Source organism: Bos taurus, chromosome 3, assembly GCF_002263795.3.
Source record: "Bos taurus isolate L1 Dominette 01449 registration number 42190680 breed Hereford chromosome 3, ARS-UCD2.0, whole genome shotgun sequence".
NCBI lineage: Eukaryota > Metazoa > Chordata > Mammalia > Artiodactyla > Bovidae > Bos > Bos taurus.
The window spans coordinates 56,767,772-56,790,817 of record NC_037330.1 but is presented as its reverse complement, the minus strand read 5'-3'; the positions used below and the strand labels follow the sequence as shown (position 1 = coordinate 56,790,817).

Genomic DNA, 23,046 nt, shown 5'->3' with positions numbered 1-23,046 from the left:
AAAGAGGAAGGAAAGACAGTTGAAGTGTGTGCCTATGAAAGCAAGAGCGAGGTGGCCCGAGGGAAGCAGGGCACTGTAGAGGTGCAGCCTTGGGTGCAAATGTGTCCTCAGCTGCCCACTTGGACTAGGTTCATCCTTTCATACGGGTGCCATCTTCTCCTCTGTAGAAAGTATTATTTATGGCACCTTGTTCTCATTCCAACCTTTAGAGATGCCTATTTTGGAAGAAACATGGTTACCAGTTTCTCCCAACTATTGAAGAAACCCATTCACTGCCACACACATGGGTCTTTGCAGTTTTGTATATTATCCAGAAATGTACTTTTTACCATTATTGGAATGTCTCCCTTTCACTCCCTTTCCTAAAGGCATGAAGCCTGCTCAGGGTGCTGCCTTGTTAGGAAGCAGAGGCAAGTGGTTCTGAGGACAATTGATGTTGAGAGGCTGACTTTTTCTCCCCACAGCTTCTGATTCCTCTCACTAGTGCTTTGTGGATGTTCTGTTTACTGGGGATGTAAAGTCCCATAGAGGGGCCTGGGGCCTAGTCTGTGCCTTGTGTAGCTCCTGGATGGCCAAAGATGGGGCTGAGGGAAAGGTTTCTTAAATACCAAGCAACACTTGGAGGATTTATACACAAATGAGTCAGAAATATGGAGATTAAATTTTCGCTGAGATGCACATGAATTAAGGAGAAAACTGTTTGAGGCAATTGAAAAAGAAATGCCACAAAACTTAAAGCATATGGAAAATAATACAAGATGTTGGAGAAATCTCAAAACGGATGGGGTTTGGCCTAACTAGTCCTTGGAGCCCCTCCTCTTTTCACAAAAACCTCATCATTTCAAGAAATTAACATGACCTTAGAGACCAGCTGAAAAGGGTCCATCTCTCCAGGTTTGACTGGCTCATCCCCAGTCTAATTGTTCAGATTTTAATTTTTCTTTTTTTTTTTTTTACCTTGTTCTGCGGTTCATGTCTAAATACTCGAAGATGTTTATATTGCATACATTCAGCTTTAATTGGCCCTTAAAAGAAGGTGTTGATTAGAATCTGCTCAACATCAACAGCTAGCTCACACAACATTCTGTAATTACTGTTTATTAATTTAGTTCAAGTGGCATAGTTGAAAGCCCTGTTCAGATGGGAGAAGTAAATTGTCACTGGTATTGAATATGTAAATGATGTGCATTGTAAATTTCCATAAAGAAATGTTTAAAGTTAAATGCTGTGCATATAAACCCTTCTGGTTTTATCTAACCTGGCCCTTGGAGTTGAATCAGGTTTTTACACAGGAAGCAGAAGGCTCTAGAACCTGGTGGAGGTCCCCTGGGTGGGCCATTGCCTCAGGGTGGTACATCTCACCTTGAGTTTGTAAAATGAGATTTTGTAATCAAGTTTTGTTGTGTGTGTTCCCTTTTTCATGAAACAAGGCAACGCTAATGCACTCTCTTTATCCTTCTTCATAAAGCCCTTCCATGGAGTCCCCAGCAGATTTTCTAAGGCTGTTTAGCAATCCAGCAAATTCCCCTGCTTCCCCAAGGAAGCTTCTAGATGCTGTCAGGTGGCATGCTGAAAACAACAGCAACTGAAAACAGCTTTTCTTTAGCAAATAGCTGAAATAAATTCCTATGGATGTGTGTGTGTGTGTGTTTGTGTGTGTGTGTGTGTGTCTGTGTGTGTGTATTTGTGTTTTCTTCCCCCAGAATACCAAAAAAGATGGTAGAAACTGGGGCAAATTCTAAAGTCAGGATTGTTTCCTCGGGCCCAAACTTATCTCTGGGAGCTGTATTAAAGGCTCTGTGCAATTCTTCCCAGAACAGAGAGCATTTAATCTGGTTGGAATAAGTTTACAATATCAAAGATAGTCTTAGAGTCTTTCTGTAATAAGGTTGAATTAAGTGAAAATTTCCTTCAAACATAAAGATGCAACCAAAACACTTTGCTTTCTTTCTGTACTAATGGTGCTTTGGGCAAATTACTTAATCTGTCTGTTCCTTGGATTCCTTAGCTGTAAAATGGAGAAGATAATAGTACCTACTTCACAGAGTGCATGCAAAGATTAAATGAGATAATGCCCCTTAAGTGCTTAAAACAGGGCCTGTCCATAATGTAGGGACAATAAATGTTAACTATTATTTGTCCCTGTAAAAGTATTTACATGGTTACAACTGGACCCCCAAATGCTTTTATACATTTGTTAAGAGATTCCTTTTCTAGAAATTTCTGATTGTTTTGGGAGAGTCTGAAATTTACAACTAATCAGAAAAGATGGTTTTAAAAAATTAGAGAAGAAAATCAAGGGGTTTTATAATCATGAAAATTCAATTATAATTGTTTTTTTCTCCTAAAGGTTGAAAAGAGTAGTTGAGGCAAAAATTACATCTGGCTCCTCTGTCACCAAAGCCCACACATGCCCATTTGGGGGGCTTTCTGGCTTTGTACAAGGTTTTCAGCCCAGATGTTGGATGTTTTCAATTTTGTAGAATCTGACTATAAATGAACTAAAAAAAAAAAAATGGCCCAACTGTTACTGGGACTAATTATGATTAGTTCCAAAGAGACTGTGCACGCTTTCACTTTTCCTTTATGAAATGTTCCTGAACAAAGCTTTCTGATGGAATAACCCCTTCAGAGGATAGCTGACATTTTCAGTAATAATAATCCTACCTCAGGTCCATAGAGAGGAAGTAATGGGAAGGCAAAGTGCTTTGGAGATGCCAGCTTGTGTATTTCCATGACCTTTCTCTGTTATGGGTGGTAGGAATGACTCTCCCTATTTTACAGATGCTGAAACTGAGGCACTGAGACCTGAAAGCAGGAGCATAAACATTCTAGAGCAAGTCACTGATAGAACCGGGAAGCCTACAGTCTTAAAATCTGACTGGACTGAATCCAATGAGTTAGGAGCCATCTGCTTCCCTGATGACTCAGTGGTAAAGAATCTGCCTGCAATACAAAAGACTCAGGAGACATGGGTTTGATCCCTGGGTCAGCAAGATCCCCTGGATGAGGGCACAGCCACCCATTCCAGTATTCTTGCCTGAAGAATCCCATGGATAGAGGAACCCAGTGGACTACAGTCCATGGGGTTGCAAAGAGTCAACTTATCACGCACACACGTACTGAGGACACAGATGTTAATGAGAGCTCTTGTCAACCAGGTGAGCCTACCTTGATGGCTTGGATGTGTTTCAGCTAAGGTGTCTGTTTATGGCTATAAAGTAAATTTCATTTTCCTATCAATGTTTGTTGAAAAATTGGACCAATGGGCCCCCAAATTGCTCCCTTAAGTAGAGCTGAACATTTTTGACATGGGAGAGCTGAAAGTGGTTGCCCAGGCTCTGGCTGTTTTTAATCATTACTATTTCCACCCTGTTCCCATCTTATTAGTGTTTTGAGAAGTTGAGAAGAAAAATAGTACAGAGCTGAGAGGAAATCTGTAGTCCTTCCCACCTCTGGTGCTCACTCTGAGCAATCTTTCTTCAGGTCACTGGGAGCTCTGCCCAGCCAGGGGCCCCTAGTGTGGATTCTTAATACCCTTGGAATCTGGCTTTGCATCTCCCTGGGGTGACCCCAAGCTGTATTCTCACAGACTGTAAATAAGTGACATATCTTCCATTTGGTTGAGTTTCTGAAAATATTTTGTTTATTAATCGAATTGCCTGTTAATGCCTTCATTGCCTGTCAGGCACAGACAGAGGAGGTGACAAAGGGTGAGCAGAGAGAAGACTGGTGGACTCTCCCCTCAGGAAGATGGGGGCTCGTGGTGGGTGGGGGATGGTAGACAGAAGCAAACCAACTGTCACACAGGGGGTATACTGTCATGAGGCAATGACAGATAGAATGGACATCTAATGTTGTCCTGTGGGGGATCTTAGGAGGAGTTTTGAAGAATGGATGTAAATTAGCCAGGAGAAAAGGCAGTGAGATGCTATTTCACACAGAAGGGAGCTAGGGTGTGCAAAGGTGTGGGGATTGAGAGAGCTTGGCCTGCAGGGCACAGTGTGGAGCGAGCAGTAAAGTGTGGCTCTCATATAGGCTGCTCACCCTCACCCAAGTTGTCTACTGGCTATGCAGGTGGAGAAGGGTGGAAGCCAGACTCAGAAAGCTGCTTTATGCCAATTGGTTATACAATTGGTTTCCTACTTTACTGATGGAGTAAATCTGTGTATATTTATGTGTTTATGGGTCAGAAGAACAGAACCAATAGTGTGTGCGTGTGTGTGTGGTGTGTGTGTGTGTGTGTGTATTTTAAGGAACTGGCTTATATGATTTGTTATTATGGAGGCTGGAAAGTTCAAAATCTGCAGGGTCAGCCAGCAGGCTGGAAACCAGGGAAGAGTCAATTCAGCAACTTAAGGGCCATCTGTTCATAGAATTCCCTCTTGGTCAGAAGTCAGTCTTTTGTTTTCTTCAGGCCTTCAACTGATTGGATAAGGCCTGCGCACATTATAGAGGGCAAGCTACTTTGCTCAAAGTCCACTGATTTTAATATTAATGTCATTCCAAAACATTCTTATGAAAACATGCAGAATAATGTTTGACCATATTTCTGACCACCATGGATCAACCAATTTGACACACATCACAAAGGGAGTGTGTGTATTCACATGGGTATAATATTCCTATACCCTTATCTATTTTTCATAGACCTCCATTCATGTATGCTTTCTCTGTATGTGCTTAGTCACTCAGTTGTGTCCGACTCTTTGCAATCCCATGGACTGTAGCCCAACAGGCTCCTCTGTCCATGGGATTTCCCAGGCAAGAATACTGGAGTGGGTTGCCATTTCCTTCTCCAGGGGATCTTCCCGACCCAGGGATCAAACTCAGGTCTCCTGCCTTTCAGGCAGACTCTTTACCATCTGAGCCACCAGAGAAGCCCTATGCATTCTTTGAAAATTACTGAGTGCTCACAATGTGCCAGGCCCTGGAAATCCCAATGTGAGCAAGATAGACCAGTTGCTGACCTCATGGAGATTTTTAGTGAAGCAGGGATTAGCAAATTATGACCCACGGCCAAATCTGGCCCACAGCCTGTTTGTAAGTGAAGATTTACTGGAACACAACCATGTTCACTTATTTATGCTTGTTTATGGCTACATTATGCTACAGTGGCAGAGTTAAGAAGTTAAGACAGTTAAGACAGAGACCATATGGGCTACAGGTTCTAACATATTTACTGCCTAGCTTTCTATAGAAAGTTGGACAGTCCCTGTACTGTAGGGTATAGATTACAAGGAAATAGACATCAAATGTGATGTCAGGTAGTCAATGAATGATTTGAAGCAGAATCAAGCAGGACAAAGGGGTGGAGTGATATATGTGCTATTTTTGACCTGATGATGAGGGATGGTCTCTCTGTAGGGATGACATCTGAGCAGGGATTTTAGGGAAGGTCTCTCTGTAGGGATGACATCTGAGCAGGGATCTTAGGGAAGGAAGGGACAGCCAAGGGGATACTCTGGGGAAGAGTGTCCCAGGCAGAAGGCACAGCGAGTGCCTGGCATTCTTGAGGATCTAGAGACTGAGGAATACCAGGGCTGATCACCTGCAAATTTTTCTCTCCTCTGGCACATCCAGGATGGTTTGTGTCTCACTGAAACTGGTTAAGAGATTAGCTTCTTGAAAAGCATTATGGTTCTGAAACACTGGACTCCAAGTCATCATAGCTTCCTTATGAGTCTCCCAAAGCCAGATGGGATCAAATGATTCCATCTTACTCTCTTTTCCTTGAATTTCTACCATTGCAGAGTCCACATGCAAATGCCTCAGCCAGGCAATCCAAACCCTCAGAAAGTGAAGTCGCTGTGAAGTCGCTCAGTCGTGTCTGATTCTTTGCGACCCCATGGACTGTAGCCTATCAGGCTCCTCCGTCCATGGGATTTTCCAGGCAAGAGTGCTGGAGTGGATTGCCATTTCCTTCTCCAGGGGATCTTCCAGACCCAGGAATCAAACCCGGGTCTCCCACATTGCAGGAAGACACTTAACCGTCTGAGCCACCAGGGAAGCCCCCAAACCCTCAGAGGTCAATCCTTACTCCAGTCTACCTTTCTGACATGCTTTCATAGTGTCTCCCCACTGCAGGTCCCCTCTCACACTATCCTCACGTGGCCGTCACACCAGGGTCCTACATTGCCCCTTCCCTCACCTCACTTACCATCCTCTGGCTCACGCTGTCCTCTGGCAATGCCTCACCTCCACTTTTCTTGCTCTCTCTCTCTCCACTTCTCTCCCCCTCTTCCTCCTTCTTTCCCCATACATCTAAGTATCTCCCTCCCACTCACTGTTTGCTGTTTGAATCTCATGACCGAGCTGAGGGTGCTCGTCTCATCTTGGTTTATGCATCTGTCTCTATTCCAACAGCCTTGGAGGCCCAGAAAGCAGAAGTGCAGTGGGAATAACATAGTTTTTCTTTGCATAAGTGACTTACCAGTAACTTGTTTGTACTTGGTACTCTGCAAGCACCTGGATAATATGGTTGTGAATCAGATATAAACTTGGCTTATAGGGTAATGGGGGAGAAAAATACAGATACAAATGTGTATGGTACAAGATAGATGTTTGAAGAAAGTGCTCCAGAAGCAGAGAGAGTGTGACTGGCTCTGCCTGGAGGAATCAGGGAAGCTTCCTTGAGGAGGTGACATTTTAGGAAGGTCTAGGCAGAAGAAGGGGCTTCCCAGGTGGTACTAGTGGTAAAGAAACTGCCTGCCAATGGAAGAGATGTAAGAGACGTTGGTTCAATCCCTGGGTTGGGAAGATCCCCTGGAGGAGGGCATGACAACCCACTCCAGTATTCTTGCCTGGAGAATCCCATGGACAGAGGAGGCTGGGGGGCTATGATCCATAGGGTTGCAAAGAGTTGGACATGACTGAAGTGACTCAGCAGCAGCAGCAACAAGCAGAAGAAAGGAAGGGGAATGCTGTTCAGGAGGAACTTGTGCTGAAACTGAAAAGGAGCTGTGCTTAGTGAAGGCTTGAGGAGAAGTTCTAAGTGGTGAAGCCAGGAGAGAGTGAGAGTCAATGGGAGTGGTAGGAAGGATGTAGGGCTCATAAAGTCCTAATGGAGGTGGGCAAGCATGAAAATAAACATTATTTTTATCTTTGTATCTCCCTCACTAAGTCTGGTGCCTTTGATAGAGCTGTGAACACTTGGTGCTAAGTCGCTTCAGTCGTGTCTGACTCTGCGAGACGCCATAGACGGCAGCCCACCAGGCTCTGCCATCCCTGGGATTCTCCAGGCAAGAACACTGGAGTGGGTTTCCATTTCCTTCACCAATGCAGGAAACTGAAAAGTGAAAGCGAAGTCGCTCAGTCGTGTCCGACTCTTCGCGACCCTATAGACTGCAGCCTACCAGGCTCCTCCGTCCATGGGAGTTTCCAGGCAAGAGTACTGGAGGGGGTGCCATCGCCTTCTCTGTTTCCTTAATTTGAACTAAGCAAGTTAAATTTCACTATATATCCTGAGACTCATTTGAATGTGGTATGCCAATAATTTTTGTAGTGCAATACACATCACATGTCCTGATTGTGTCAAATATACATTACACTGCATCATACATCACCCCATTTTCTTTTTTATTTAAATTGAGTAATTTATTTTAATTGGAGTATAATTGCTTTACAATACTGTGGTGGTTTTTGCCATACATTGACATCAATCAGCCACATCACCCCATTTTCTTAAGCTTATGACCTCAGCAGGTATCTCTCAACCTCTTGATCCTGGCTGTGGCTTCCTCAATGGGACCAATGTATTCAATACACAACAAAAACTTATTCTCTGTTAAAGTTATGTTCTGTGCTTAAGTAATGAGAAATGTTAAAGACAGTTAAAGACCCACCCAACATTTTACTTTTATAGAACTCTTGCTGGATAGAAATAAAGACAGGACAAGTGCGTGCGACAAGATTTCCTTGAGGAGGGACTAAAGAAACAATAAACGATGATCAGTTAGTGTCAATATTTAATTCCTAAATGAGATGAACATGGTCTAATAGCAACTTGATATCCTGCCCAAATAGCCCCAGCCAGACTTTTTTTTTTTTTTAATGAAGCTGTCCATGAGTTCTTGGCAGGAAGCTCCTGCCATCTTAAAGATAAGTTTGCTCTCTATTAGGTCAATGAGGAGTGAACTAAGTGTTTTATTCTACTTGGGTCTTCACATGATAAAAGCTTAACAACTTTGAAGGAGCTATTACAAGCGAATGTCTAAAAGAAATACCCATTTGGAAAGTCTATAATTATACACTTCTATAATAGTGTGTAAAGGGATCATGGTTCCCATCAAGGGTTATTGTGTAAATAGTGAGTTCTTAAGTCAGTAACTACTTATTTACATGATGATCGGTAATGGCAATAAAAGAACCATCACAAGCTGCTGAGCAGAACTTATTCAGATCTGAGTTGGAACTCATAAAGTGCTGAGGTCTGTTTTCTACTCAGACATGAAAAGCATCGCAGCAACTTGGAGGGAAGGGAAGGTGATATCTTTCTATCAAGCCAGGGGACACTAATGAGTTCCAAAGGCCCCTGCAAGTGATTTAGGTTCAAAGTGCTTGGACTGGCACTGCCTGGAGGACATCTGCTTCCACTACCTAGTCTCCACCCTCCTTTCTTCTGATAAAAGGCTCATCCCCTCGGAATCTTCCCCTCCCACATTTCGTGTGACTCTGGTAGAGCTGTCAATCAAGTGGCCAGGATTTCCCCACCACCAAGCGATTAAAGCAGCACTCTAAAGAGTCCTTTGGGGATTTGACATGATTTCTGAGAAATAGACATGTTTTTTCAGGATGTCTTGGTAAAGACAAGTATAAACTTAGAGCAACTGGTGTCTTTCTTACAGATATTAAAATCTGGTTGAAAGGAAAGTAAAGCCAACACAGAATAAGGTTGAAGTAAGAGATGGTGAAAAAGACATAGATTTCTGACCATCTTGTTTCAACACCTGGTCTCCGGTGAGCTGGGTCTGAAGCTAGACCATACCTTGAACTTACCAGTTACATGAGGGGTGGATTTCTTGTTTCATGCTTATGTGGTTTGAGTTGGGTTTCATATCGCCATCACTGTTGAGCTACCTGGTATGAAGTACCCTATTTGTGATTTAAAATTCCTTATGTGTGTATCAGAAGATGTACATTTGCATACTGGAACACATGAGCCTAACTTCTGCTATCAACAGTCCCAGTACCAATTATGGAAGAAGTTGAAACTGAAGATTTGACTTTATTTGGGCAATGACTCCTCCATTAGCAGAAATGAGCAAGAGTTGGAGTCTGCCCTTGGTTGACAATCCTAGGACATGATACCCCTTCCCGTATTTTTCCTTTCATTCTTTCTGTCAATCTTTGTCAAGTGGTTGAAGTTTCTCCCTTTTTAACTTTAAACCAGATGATTAGCTCAAGGAGATGGTCTGTTACAAAACATTTTGCTTAAATATTTAGTATTTTCACACTTGTAAGAAAAATACAGCAGTTCTGGGGAGCTGTACTCCCACAGCCCTGGTTATGGCTGAGAGAGACCACTCACCGCATAGTCTGTCCTCTCCGTGAAGCCTCCAAGAGGATGACAAAATGTAGTTTTAATTGTCTAAATATTTATAGTTGAAAAGGAGGCTTTATAACAGAGTGAATGAAAATGCGAGACTTTGGCAAAGCCCCTGAAAGGTGTTCAGCAGGGTAAGTTAGGGATCACAAAGTCACTAGGAGTTGAGAGTGCCCCAGTGAGGCCACAACCTGATGATTCAGTAGCCAGATGCAGAGAGTTAAGAATTCAAGAACCAGGGTGGAGCTTTTTGGAAATGTGGTTGCACTGGGTGCCCAGGGGAACCTTGGGGTCAGGGTTCAAGAATCAGGAATTGAATGACACTTGTCCCAAGTATTGGTTCTAGGCTTCTCTTGGATTGTCATACTTTCATTTTGCATGATCTCTGTTTTGGAGTTTCTCAGCAACCACCAGCAACGGCTAGCAATGGGCACATATCTCTTAATCTTGCTCCAGATTTGGAAAACCTTAATTGGTGGAGTGAGAAAGGCAGCTGAGAGTAGGGGAGAGTGCCTGTTTCTATAATGAGAATCGATATCTTTAGTTGTAGGACTTCTTGAATGTGTCTGTGGTCTAAAGGAATGAGATAGTTATCATCGGATAATAAAGGAGTTGTGACAGAAATATACAATAGAAAAAATAAAGTTGAATAATGGATGATAAATCTAGAGGAAAGAATAGATGACACAGGTTAAAAAAAGAAAAAGAAAAGATGCCCAGAGGAGGGGCAGAGCGGGAGGGGAACCAGCAAAGGGTACACAAGGGCAAGTTGAAGAAGCTTGAAGACGTTGTTCATGTCTAAATGACTCATCTACAAAGACAGAAATATTGATCAATGGAATAAAATAGAAAGCCCAGAGATAAATCCACGCACATATGGACACCTTATCTTTGACAAAGGAGGCAAGAATATACAATGGATTAAAGACAATCTCTTTAACAAGTGGTGCTGGGAAATCTGGTCAACCACTTGTAAAAGAATGAAACTAGACCACTTTCTAACACCATACACAAAAATAAACTCAAAATGGATTAAAGATCTAAACGTAAGACCAGAAACTATAAAACTCCTAGAGGAGAACATAGGCAAAACACTCTCCGACATACATCACAGCAGGATCCTCTATGACCCACCTCCCAGAATATTGGAAATAAAAGCAAAAATAAACAAATGGGACCTAATTAACCGTAAGAGCTTCTGCACATCAAAGGAAACTATTAGCAAGGTGAAAAGACAGCCTTCAGAATGGGAGAAAATAATAGCAAATGAAGCAACTGACAAACAACTAATCTCAAAAATATACAAGCAACTCCTACAGCTCAACTCCAGAAAAATAAATGACCCAATCAAAAAAATGGGCCAAAGAACTAAATAGACATTTCTCCAAAGAAGACATACAGATGGCTAACAAACACATGAAAAGATGCTCAACATCACTCATTATCAGAGAAATGCAAATCAAGACCACTATGAGGTACCATTTCACACCAGTCAGAATGGCTGCAATCCAAAAGTCTACAAATAATAAATGCTGGAGAGGGTGTGGAGAAAAGGGAACCCTCTTACACTGTTGGTGGGAATGCAAACTAGTACAGCCACTATGGAGAACAGTGTGGAGATTCCTTTAAAAACTGGAAATAGAACTGCCTTATGATCCAGCAATCCCACTGCTGGGCATACACACTGAGGAAACCAGAAGGGAAAGAGACACGTGTACCCCAATGTTCATCGCAGCACTGTTTATAATAGCCAGGACATGGAAGCAACCTAGATGTCCATCAGCAGATGAATGGATAAGAAAGCAGTGGTACATATACACAATGGAGTATTACTCAGCCATTAAAAAGAATACATTTGAATCAGTTCTAATGAGGTGGATGAAACTGGAGCCTATTATACAGAGTGAAGTAAGCCAGAAGGAAAAACATAAATACAGTATACTAACGCATATATATGGAATTTAGAAAGATGGTAACAATAACCCGGTGTACGAGACAGCAAAAGAGACACTGATGTATAGAACAGTCTTATGGACTCTGTGGGAGAGGGAGAGGGTGGGAAGATTTGGGAGAATGGCATTGAAACATGTGAAATGTCATGTAAGAAACAAGTTGCCAGTCCAGGTTCGATGCACGATACTGGATGCTTGGGGCTAGTGCACTGGGACGACCCAGAGGGATGGTATGGGGAGGGAGGAGGGAGGAGGGTTCAGGATGGGGAACACAGGTATACCTGTGGCGGATTCATTTTGATATTTGGCAAAACTAATACAATTATGTAAAGTTTAAAAATAAAATAAAATTAGAAAAAAAAAATAAATGACTTATCTGATTCCCCTGGTATGTACATGTCAATCACTTCAAGCATTTTTGAGGACTATTCCATAATCCTTTCATGGGTATGCATCCATATGCCTTTTTTTTCAAAAGAGGACTGTACAATTTTGTGCTTCACGTCTACTTTAAAATGTTCTCTGAATAGGGGACTTGAGCTGAGATTTAGGTGATTTTACAAGCAAATCTCAAACAAATTTTTTTCACTTGCATTTGGGAATCTTAAATCATTTGGGCAGGAAATCAGATACGTAGTACGTTGGAGAATAGAGGATAAAGGAACAGAGCTGTTCAACAGAGTTGATTCTGTTCTTATTGATTTACAAGTTTAATTTCCATCAAAATAGCAGAATGAGAAAACCTGAGACATTTCCAGTGGTTTCTGAGAGGCCCAGGATTTGACTTGGCTGGCAGAACAATTCAAATTACTCAGGACTCCTCATTTGTGTCTAAAATTTGGGAAATGGTGCTGTCTCCATGGCTTTCCACTCCCTTAGCCTGCTTGATAATGGTTTCATCAGCCCCCTTTGTCAACCAATGCCATCTCTCCCCATCCTCCACCTCCAGTGTTTCCCAGATGACTACTTCCTTCATTTTTTCTTTCCTGCCCTTAGTTCATCTCTGTTTGGGTCACAGTAGCACTAGAAACTGGGGGAATTTCTCCCAAGGGGTATTGTGTACCAGTTTCAGCCTCTGTAAGTGTATGGCCATGCTGCTTAAAAAAATTTGTTTTCTTAGCATGGATTTATAAGGCTAAGATCCAAACCATTCAGAACTTTAAAGACACCATCATAAATATGAGGATTTGATACATACGTCTTTTAGAAAAGCAAGGGGGGCAGTGATAAACTGATTCCTTAATCATTTACTCTTAGACATCCTAAATCCCTTTTACATTTTAGTGAAAAGTTTATTTTCCATTTGGTAGCTTAATAAATGGTATTGTTGTATCCTGAATAATGATCACCACAATTCAAAAGCTGGGGGAATGAAAGCAATTGTCAGTCTACTTGTTTTGAATATCAGTTTTACTCTGGGTAAAACATAGACATGCTATCTGTTCAAGTCCTGATGGAGCTGCTCCCCTTCCTCAAGGGGTTATCACAGAGTATCAGAGGTCTCAATCTTTAAGACTATGGGCTGTAGAGTAATTAGGCTTCAGTGTCTTCAGGAGTGTTTTTTGTTTTTTTTTTTTCTTTTAGAAAATGTCTCTTTCCAGAGGCAGGGCTGAAGTATCTGTTGCTTCTGATGTTGCTGTCTTAGGCCAATTGGGAAGCGAAGTTTCAAACACAATGGCTCCTTTGAATTCCTTTGCAAGAGGCAGAACATTCCCAGCCTCAAGATTCCGGAAAAAAGCAAATCCCCTCCAACTTGAAGAAAGAGTCTTCCTCCTCCCTACCCTATGCCTCGACCTCTGAACCCAACCAAGTCCTGCAATTTCTTAGGAAATTGTTTGGTTTTGAAGCGTGGCATTTGAGGGTGAAAGGGGAGAGAGCTTATAGGAATTTGAACCCGTTTTCACAATTCCAGTTGGGATATTGGAGAAAATTTCTGCGACAATGAAACTACCAATTACTTTATTAGATTTTCATTTCTAAAGCAGAACAAAGTATGTGCAGTCAGTCAATGACTCTGGCCAAAAAAATGTGCATGATTAGGTCACTAAAGAGTGTCACTTCCCTTAACTGAGGGGTTCCAAACACTGGCCTTGAATGAAAGTTCTAGTTTCAGTCTCAAAAGTATTCAAACATTTTTGGTATAATGATCTGAAAAGTCTGAGACTGGGGAAAAAAAAAATGAAGTGCTGAGTCATTGTCCTTTCCTTGGATGTTGGTTTTTCTAAGAAAAACAAATTAAAGTTGATCAATTTCTGAAGTTTTAGGCTAGTACAGTTTTGAAAGCAAGGCTGTTTTTATCAATACCTGACAGCAAAGCCAGATGGAACATAAATAAGAAATGTCTTCTGTGCGTTCTTCTCCTCTCTGCCCAGATCCTCTTTAGAATATAATTTAACTTAGAACATGTGTAGATTAGATCAGGGAAAATGTGGATGGGGACAGTAGATTGGAGTTTTTCTTGTGGTTTTTTGTTTACTTATTGGTTTTCCTACGAGCTGTTTTAGGGTTGGGGGAAGAGGCTGTGCATTTTGTAGATGGATTTGCATTCTGGGCCTTCTTTTATTATCTTTAAAATTAGATTCTTCTTAGTTATTCAAGATTACATTATCCCATTTGCAGACTATCTGGGAGTTTTGTTTCTTCCCTTTCGTCTCTCCTATTGCCTCTGTTTTGACAATTTCCTCACTCTGCTGACATCCACAAAATTGACCATAAAAGGAGAAGGGAAACATCCAGTCAGTTTTGTTTGTTAATTGCTCTGGTACAATTTGTTCGGAAAGAAACTAAAACACAGACTGAACTGGAGTTTGAAGATTATCTGTGCATTGAATCTTTCCATTCTTTCTTTAGGCCTCATTTGTACAGATAATCGAGGGCTGGCAGAACTTCAGAGAAGTATCTCTTGAAGGAGATCAAACACTTCTCAAAATCCAACTCCCTCTGAAATGGCAAGTTTTTTCATTCTCATGGGAAAGTCATTGCCTAGAGAAGCAAATGGACAGAGGTGCTGAGAGAGAGAGCATTCCTCTGGTCTCATCCACCCTCTGATGAGACAGATGCAATAAAGCCTGACTAGGCTGGTGATTGGTCCTGGCCTAAACCTGTGCATAATGTGTGCGCATATGCTTGCACTCTTGTGTAATATTTGAATCTACCTCGAGGCTGGATGCCAGGACAGAGACATGGAGGTCAATGTCTGTGAGCTGCAGCTTTCTCCTTCAGAGCGAGAGCTGTCTCCAAGTCAGGGTCCCTGACTCTCCCCTCTTGAGTTCAGGGGCTGCTCTTCCAACTGACCACCCAGTGGTGTGGAACTAATGATATTAACTCTTCGGCATCAGCACTTGCGAGTTTTCTCCACTAATTGGTAATGCAAAACCCATTAGTGATTAGTGTAGGGACACCTCGGAGTCTAGATGTCAGAAGGTTAATGAAAAATTGAGTACAGTAATGGCCCAGTACCCTCCCGGGATTAATCCAGAGGATATGAAAACCCACGATGCTCAAGTTCCTTATATAAAATGTTATAATATTTGCTTATAACCTATACATACTCGAGTATACATTAAATCATCTCTAGATTATTTGTAACATCTAATGCAATGTAAATGCTATGTGAATTGTTGCCTGCAGGAGGCAAATTCAAGTTTTGCTTTTTGGAACTTTCTGAAATTCTTTTTTCAGAATTTTTTTGATCTGAGGTTGGTTGAGTTTGCTGATACGAAATATGTAGATGTAAAGGAATGACTGCACTGTATTTTGCTGGGGGGATTAAAGTTTTTCAGGTGGGTGGTATCTTTTTCTCCTTTTTGCCAGCAACTAAGATTGAACATTAAGCTATTGGCCTCCAGGAGCTGGCCGTAAGTCTGATTGGGTTATCTGGAAGATCAGAAAATTTTTGTCACCAAATACAAACAAACACCATCTAGAACTATCCTTCACTGTTTAGAAATGGAGATGGCTCCCATGGGTCACATAAAAAGTAAATTTAATTGCCCAATAATTGCAAGAGTTTTGTCTGCAAATATATTTGTTAATTAAATTTTTTTTTCCATATTTAGGATCCTGGAAATGAATAAGAGGGAAATTTATTGGAGAACTTTATTTGGACTGGAGGACCCATTTGTGCAAGTGCATTCCTTATTAATAGGTCTTTGTTCTTGCTGTAACCCTCAGCCAGGTATTTTGAGAGGCATTCTCATTTTCTTCTAAGTCATATCAGCATAGTAATCACTTGGCTGAAAACCAGCTGCCATTTGCATGTTTAATAAAAATATAACACCAATACCATATTCAAAACTATTTTTCCTTTTAGACTAAGACTTCAAGATAACCTAGTTCCCTATATCTACCATAAATGCTGTTTACCGTGGGTTTGTCTTTAAAATAGGGAGATAATCCTAAAACAGTTTGATTACTCTTTCCTTACCCTATCAGTCACAAACCATCTCTCTTAATTATAGTGTAAGGATATTTACATAACCAGGGGGAGGGTCCTATAACCACATTTCTATTATGCTTGGCACTTGTGTGAAAGGATATTATATTCATGTGCATTAGAGATTGCTTATAAAAGATCAAGACAATAATAGCCGATCAGACGATAAAGGTCTCTTTTCTCCTCCCAGACAGGCTGTCTCTGGCAGAAGAATACACTTCATCAAAAGTGTCTGCAGGTTGTCAAACTCAGGGAGGTTTGGGGACCCTCTGAGGCTGTCATGGTCAACAAGAAGATTTTCTGTCGGGCTTTGCCATCACTCACCCCGAGGAAATAATCACTCACTACATTCTGCATGTTCTCATGATAGAGCTCTCCATTTGAGAGAAAAGAGCCATTTTATCAAAGGACAATATAGCCCTTCTCTGGGTCCACGTAGCTTCCATTATCAGACCATAATAAATCATATTTATGTTCTCAGTTAATAAGACTGATTACAACGCAGGTTTCAGATGTGGGAAAAGCAAAGCAGGTTGAAAAGATGTTTTAATGAAAATATGATAAGAAAACAGCTTCTTGTGAACATTCAGTGCTATTATTTGTAATGATTACAGACAATTTTTGATGCATCTTTAGCAATGGTTTAAGCTGCATAAATTGGCTCACTGGTAGATAAGTAAAAATAATAAGGAAAAAAAATCGTGAAATCATCTTATGTTGTCTAGAATCATTATGTACATAACAAGTATAAAATGAGTCTAATGTATATGCTGGGGATGGAGGGAAAACAGATTGCTCAGGAAAAGCATGGTTTGGGTATTATTCAAAATGATTTAGAAATTTTTTCCTCATCTTACTTATTAAAGGTGTGTGTGCTCTGAAATTTGGGGGTGCCAGATATTAATTTCATCTTGTTAATGAATCAACTCTACCTCTTTTATTCAGTCTCAACGTTGTTTTCCCCTTTCTTCCTTTTTTTCCCCTCCATGGAGCTCAGTACAGAGACATGTATTTCCTACCCAGTGTTTGGGCACAATTGCCATTAGTGCTAAGTGCCTATTGGGAGGAAAACAGACCCCAAAGTTTAATATTGAAAGGTACCTTATTAAAAAGCTCTGGACATTTTTACCTTCAATGAGTTCAATTACACTGAAGTACCAACTTTCTAAATTAGTACAAAAAAGAAAAAAATCAGATAAAATATTGAAATAGATTTAGTCATTAACTGTGTAATACAGAAAAATATCAATAGCTGAGGACTTATTTGTTCCTACTAATTTACCAGTTTGGTAGTATAACAAATAATTCCAGGTTAGCTCCCAGCACTTAGAGCACTTCTTTCCACTGTCTGTTCACAGCTTTGATGAGAATTTTGTTAGCCTTGGCTTTTGGGTTAATAAAAAGACAATGAGGCTTCTTACATCCACTGTTACTCTGAAAAGTGATATTCTGAAACCTCTGATGAGCCAACTAAGCACCATGGATTTATCAAGTGGTTGGGGCATCTTCTTTATTTGTGGGTAGAGGGAATTGGCAGGCCTCATGTGGTACACATTGGTGAGTCTTTTAAAATAGCCATTGTTATGAACCACGAAAGCGAACATCCTCCATAATGAAGCTGTCATGGCTAGAACTGCTGGGAAAGGCCTAATATTGATGGCACTACAGACTCTTTTTACTAAAAGCAAACTTAACAGAGTCTCTATTTTATTCAGAGATGCTTGGATTGTATTTTTTCTAAGCCAGTTCACACTAATGTTAGATATTGTGAAAGTTGATAATGTCAACGAAGTCTAAGAGATTAATTTCCCAAGGCATGAGAAAAACTCACAGGGAAAAATGTATGATTTTAATTGGTACAGGTGGGCGCATACACTTGTAGATGTAAATGTGTGCCTAGGCAGGGGTCCTGTGTTTTCCTAAAATACTGCTCTGTTTCTTGAAATTAAAAACCTATTGAAATTCTGTCCCCTCCCCCTAGATCATGACTTTCTTTGTTGGCAATTTCTCTTTGCTCTATTCTAACCTGAATGGAAGAGGGGAGAGTCATAGGTCCCATGTCAGTCACATTGTCTGACTTCCACAGAAATAACTGCCAAGACTTCTGCTGCATCTTCTTTGGTTTTCACCTTCACTTCTTTTTTCTTTTCATAGGTTGACCAAAAAATATTGCCTGCAAGAGAATTCTGTAATGCCACCATATATCTAGTATCTATGAAGCGTTTTGTTTTAGCGTTACTGGACTTAACCACAAAAGACACTTGACATTGATAAAGAATCTGTCAAGTCTACCCTGATCAGTGCACTGAAATCGCTCATGACAGGGAAGACACCAAACCCCCAAAGCAGTGGTAGATTAGGAGAAAAATGGTTAGAAGCTTCGTGGTTGTGAATCCATTTCACGTTGGACCGTACCCTGAGCCAAATGTGTTTTACTTGTCACAGTCCATTAGCATGTGTGAAACAGTTGGGGAAATGGCCATATGATTAGACAGAAGGAAACCTGGATTCTTCATACTGGGAGTTGTTACCACTGAATAATGTCTATGCAAGAGAAATTGGTTTAGATTCTGTTAATTTCTTGTGTGATAGAAAATAAAGGGCATTTGTGAATAGAATCTCCATAAGTTGACCACAAACAGTCCCTCTCCTAATTTTTAACATTTTTTAAAAGAGGGCTTGCTGAAATCTACATTTTTATGGGCAAGAAGTTTCGTTGATATTTCACCCTTAAAATTCCATCCTCAGTTTCCCTATTAGAACCTGTAGATAACGTTTTTTTCCCAGGGCACAAACAACCTATACGTGGCCAAGGAAAGATAAAACAAAACAGCAAAACAGGACTGGCTTGAGAGGATGATTTACATCTGGTGTAGCTCTTATATTGTACAGTAAAAAACAAAACAAAACAAAACAAAACCAACTTTTTTTTTTTCTTTAAAGAGGGAATGTCAGTGAAAAGATGACTTTAAGGATGAAAAGATACAAACGACTCAGATACAAAGGAAATTCCCAGAAACGCTTAAAACACCACAACCACAGCACTGTAAGGAAAAGACAGAGTGGGGCAGGATTTTCCCCTTGGGAGCAATCTCTTGAAAACCCACATAGAATGAAAGAAAATCTATTATGGGAAAGAAAGATAGCTTTCTTGAATGTTGCCTGTAAAATCCCATATCTAAGGGTGTTACAGTTCCTTAGGACAGAATCTTGTCCTGAACAAGACTGGGGAATTATCAAATGTTGACTGTTAAATATTTTCATTTCATACTGTATTTATTTCTCTGGAATGATGAATATGCAGATTTGAAATTGAATTTCTTTGTTCCCAAGAGAACGATGGAGCCAAGTTCTTGACAATGTCTAGCGTTTACAGATGGGCCCTCTGATGGGATGAGTCATTGCACAGTTAATGGCCAGTGTGTCAAGTACGACCTCATCACCTCCCACACCGCGGAGGAGGACCATTTGGATTGGGGACTGCTATGACTCTGCTGATGGTCCCCGGGCATTGTGCAAAACTTTGACCTGATTTCACTCTTGTGGATAACTTTCCCCAGTCCCTGGTCCAGCAAGTAGATGTTATTTCCAGTAAGAGGAAAGGATGAGGATCAAAGGGTAAGCCAAAGAGGTCTATGCCCCTGGACAGATCAGCATGGCAGGCAGTAATTAATATAAAACACCCACCTGTGTCTTTTTTTCTGGTGCTTGTTTAGCTTGTCTGGCCCCCAAAACTCCGTAGTTGCTCCAAGAATTCAAGGCAGTCCTCCCTTGTGACCACACAGAATGTGTTTGCCGTGCTGAAGGCCAGGCCAGGACTAATTTTGAAAAGCAAATCTGGGAAACAGCTTAATTTCAATTCCCTTGAGATTTTTCTGGGACAAAGTTAGAAAGGAAGAGAAGCTGAACAAAATAGCAGTTAGAGGCAGAGGTTACTTTGAGCAAAAGTCTCCTACATTTTCTTTAACCCCCAAATTTTACACCACAAAGGCAGTTTAATGGATATTCAGTAAATGCTGGTTTTTGATGCCACACTACAGTCCCTGTGATGCTGGCATGAACTGTAGGATCTTTATTTAAAGTGCCCTCTTGAACACCCAGAAAGAAAGGCATAACCAGACGTACATACATGACCTATGGTTCTCAGCTCCACGTGTGTTTACTGAGCACCTACTGTGTGTCAGGTGTGGTGACTCACAGACTACCTAGGGCTCTCCTAGGGCAGTGTTCTTCTTACTCCAGCACATACTGCTTCCTTGGTGTGACTGAAAGAGTTGGTGACCTGAAGTCAGGAACTCCTGATTTTGCAGGTCTCAAATCAAAAACAGTCATTTTAGCAGAAACTCTAAGATATAAATATAAACGAAAAACGTGCTTATTTTTTCTAGAGGCATTGCTATGGAGTCATGTCTACTGTAGGAACAGGGGCTTTGGAGTTCTGGCATAACCATGGCCCCATTCCATTCCTTTCCAGTTAGTTTGCCCAAAGGCAAGCTACTTAATTTCTCAAAATCTCATTTTCTTTTTTTCTAAGTTCTCTTTCTGTCTTTTTTTTTTTTTGGATGTAGATCATTTTTTGAAGTCTTTATTGAATTTGTTATAATAGTTTGTATATAATTTGTTATAATAGCTTCTTTTTGTTTGTTTGTTTGTTTGGTCATTTGGCCTCAAAGCATGTGGGAATCTTAGCTTCCTGACCAGCGATCAAACGCACACCCCCTGCATTAGAAGATGAAGTCTTAACCACTGGACCACCATAGAAGCCTCTAGATCTCAATTTCTTCACCTGTAAAATGGGAATGATAATATTTCTTAGCATTGTTGTGAGGATTAAATGCACATGAACAGTTGGCACAGACAAAGCCAGATTAAGAGCTGGGGCTTGAAGGCAGCTTCCTAGGCTGGGTGGGGAATCAGTGTTTAAGGGAATGCCAAACACCTGCAGAATAAATGATGAACATGATGCCAGGAACTCCGCTTTCTACCCATGTTCCTGACATACCCACAAGATGGAACTGGTTCTGTCCTTCCAGAATAGACAGTCCCCTTCAAAGGAAAAAAAATATATATTCCTTTTGGCCAGTTTCCTTTGGCTGGATGTGGGTTTCACGCTGCCACCAATCACCCTGGGACCAGCAATGGTAGCCGCCTGAAAATCTGAAATCAAATATTGCAGGCCTGTGGTTGTATACTGGAAAACTAGGCTATTATCTAAATTAGAATCCTGATACCAGGTTTCTCAAGCAGTTGTTTGACTTAGAGAATTATAAGAGAAAACAAGAACAAAAATATGGAACACATTCTATCAACACGCAAGTCAGAGAAATTAGATTTTAAAGCAAAATTTGAATAAGATTTTACAACTCTATCAATATGTTATCTCTATGCTTTGAAAGGAGCACTATTCAGTTATGAAAGTAAAATAACTGAAATGGAAGGCAATTCTAATTAAGTTAAAATGTTTCACTGCATGAGATAATTCTCTTGTTTTTAACAGCAAGAGAGACGTGTATGAATTATATTAGTGGAAAATCAGTTTTTCTCATCCTCAGCAAATGACTCCTGGTCAATAGGACACTGGCTTGTAGGGTCACCAAATTGAGTCTACGCAGGCTTCCCGTGTTCCGTCTGTCCTGAGCACAGAGCCCAGAACATAGAAACCCTCACATAACATTTGCCATGGCTTTTTTAAAAGTATCTGATTATGAATTCCTGAGAAAATGTTGAGTCAGTGCCTTCAGGACTTTAGACTGTGATGCAAGACAAGGGAAGAGGTTGAGCTGTTGGAAGTGACTCTTGGGACTCCTTGGCTGGTCTGACCTCAGCATCTCCCCTGTCTTCTTTCCTCCATTCCTCTTTGCATCTTTCTTTTGCTTCTCCTTTCACATCTCATGCTTGTGCCCATCTGCACACGTCAAACATCTGGCACCATTTTTGGTGTGTGGTCCTCCCCGAGCTAGATCTCTGCTCCCTTCCTTTTCTACCTTCTTCCATCCACAAGGGGTGCTCCTCCATCCTGTTACTGAACATTCCAGAGGTTGAGCTGCACTCTCTGAGTTTCCACAGGAGGCCTCTTGACTATGGTTTTGTTCGGCTATTTCATACAAGGGAAATGAGGGCTGGGGGCAACCTGGGGAGCAGGAGGAGGGGGTTCCAGATCCATGTTTGTCTTCACCGGCTGGATCTCAGCATGGCTGTGAGGATTACACACATATCATAAGCAGATTTTCTGGGCATTGGAACCTCCAGGGGCTGCTCAAGGGAGCTGGAGTATTCAAACATTCCTAAAGGAGTAAGAAACTTTTTACAAATATGATTTTATGTGGAATGGCAGTATGCAGAACAGATAAAGCAGGAGATGCTATCGAAGCTTTGTGGAGACCAGGAGGTCCATGCCTGCCTGCTCAGTCTCTCATGCCTCCTCCTGCCCCATTCTCCATCTCCCTCCCCCAGCCTGGTTGTGGTCTTCTAGGAACTTACTAGAAAGTCTGTGGGTAGATGGTCTCTCAGATCCACCTCCGATCCCAAGTCACTCCAATAGTAGTAAGCTCCTGAGGGCAGGCAGTGAGTCTTATTTCTTCAAATTTCTACTCTCACATCTTCCCCTTAATGCTCAGTAAGATGCTAGACATATGTAAGCAGTTTGTGTTTATTTACTCCAGTTTGTATTTATTCATTCCATACTAGAACATAGTTAGAAAGGTATTGCTGTATGCTCATAGTATCTCAGAGCTGGTCTAGGGTCCTAACTAGGAAATGATAAAAACAGTGGTGCAATTTCTTAATCACACTCCACCTTTCAATCCTGGGTATTTGGAGCATTTAAATGGGTCAGAGATGTCTGTTGGGATGGTTCTTGGCTCCCAGCTTTCTCTTCTCCAGGACTGGCACCAACAAGGGTTCCTGTGGCTTTTCTTGGGCAGTATGATCTTATCTCCTTCCCCAGTTCTCACTATGATTTATTGGCCTGGGGGTGGACACTGACCCAACCCAGGACAATCAGAATCTTCATCTGGGGTTTTCTAAGTTGGATTCAAGGGAAGATAGTGTACCTCCATCTGATGGAGGCAACCTTTGGGTGCTGGACTCAGGAGCTTTTTGAGCTGTGCTCTGCA

The 23,046-nt window shown here is 41.2% G+C and overlaps 2 long non-coding RNA genes across 3 annotated transcripts in view; one reads left to right on the top strand and one right to left on the bottom strand.

The window, feature by feature from the left end:
* LOC101903905 (uncharacterized) overlaps positions 1-19,900 on the bottom strand; it is a 31,255-nt gene extending 11,355 nt beyond the window's left edge. The window contains exon 1 of one of the 2 annotated variants that reach the window (XR_805587.3): positions 19,619-19,900. This is a non-coding gene — a long non-coding RNA (uncharacterized lncRNA). The remainder of the gene's footprint in view (positions 1-19,618) is intronic. The other variant, XR_009493938.1, reaches the window with a different exon arrangement.
* The window catches only part of LOC132344882 (uncharacterized), a 55,262-nt gene that overhangs the window by 4,489 nt on the left and 27,727 nt on the right, over positions 1-23,046 (top strand). The gene's annotated exons all lie outside the window — the stretch shown is intronic.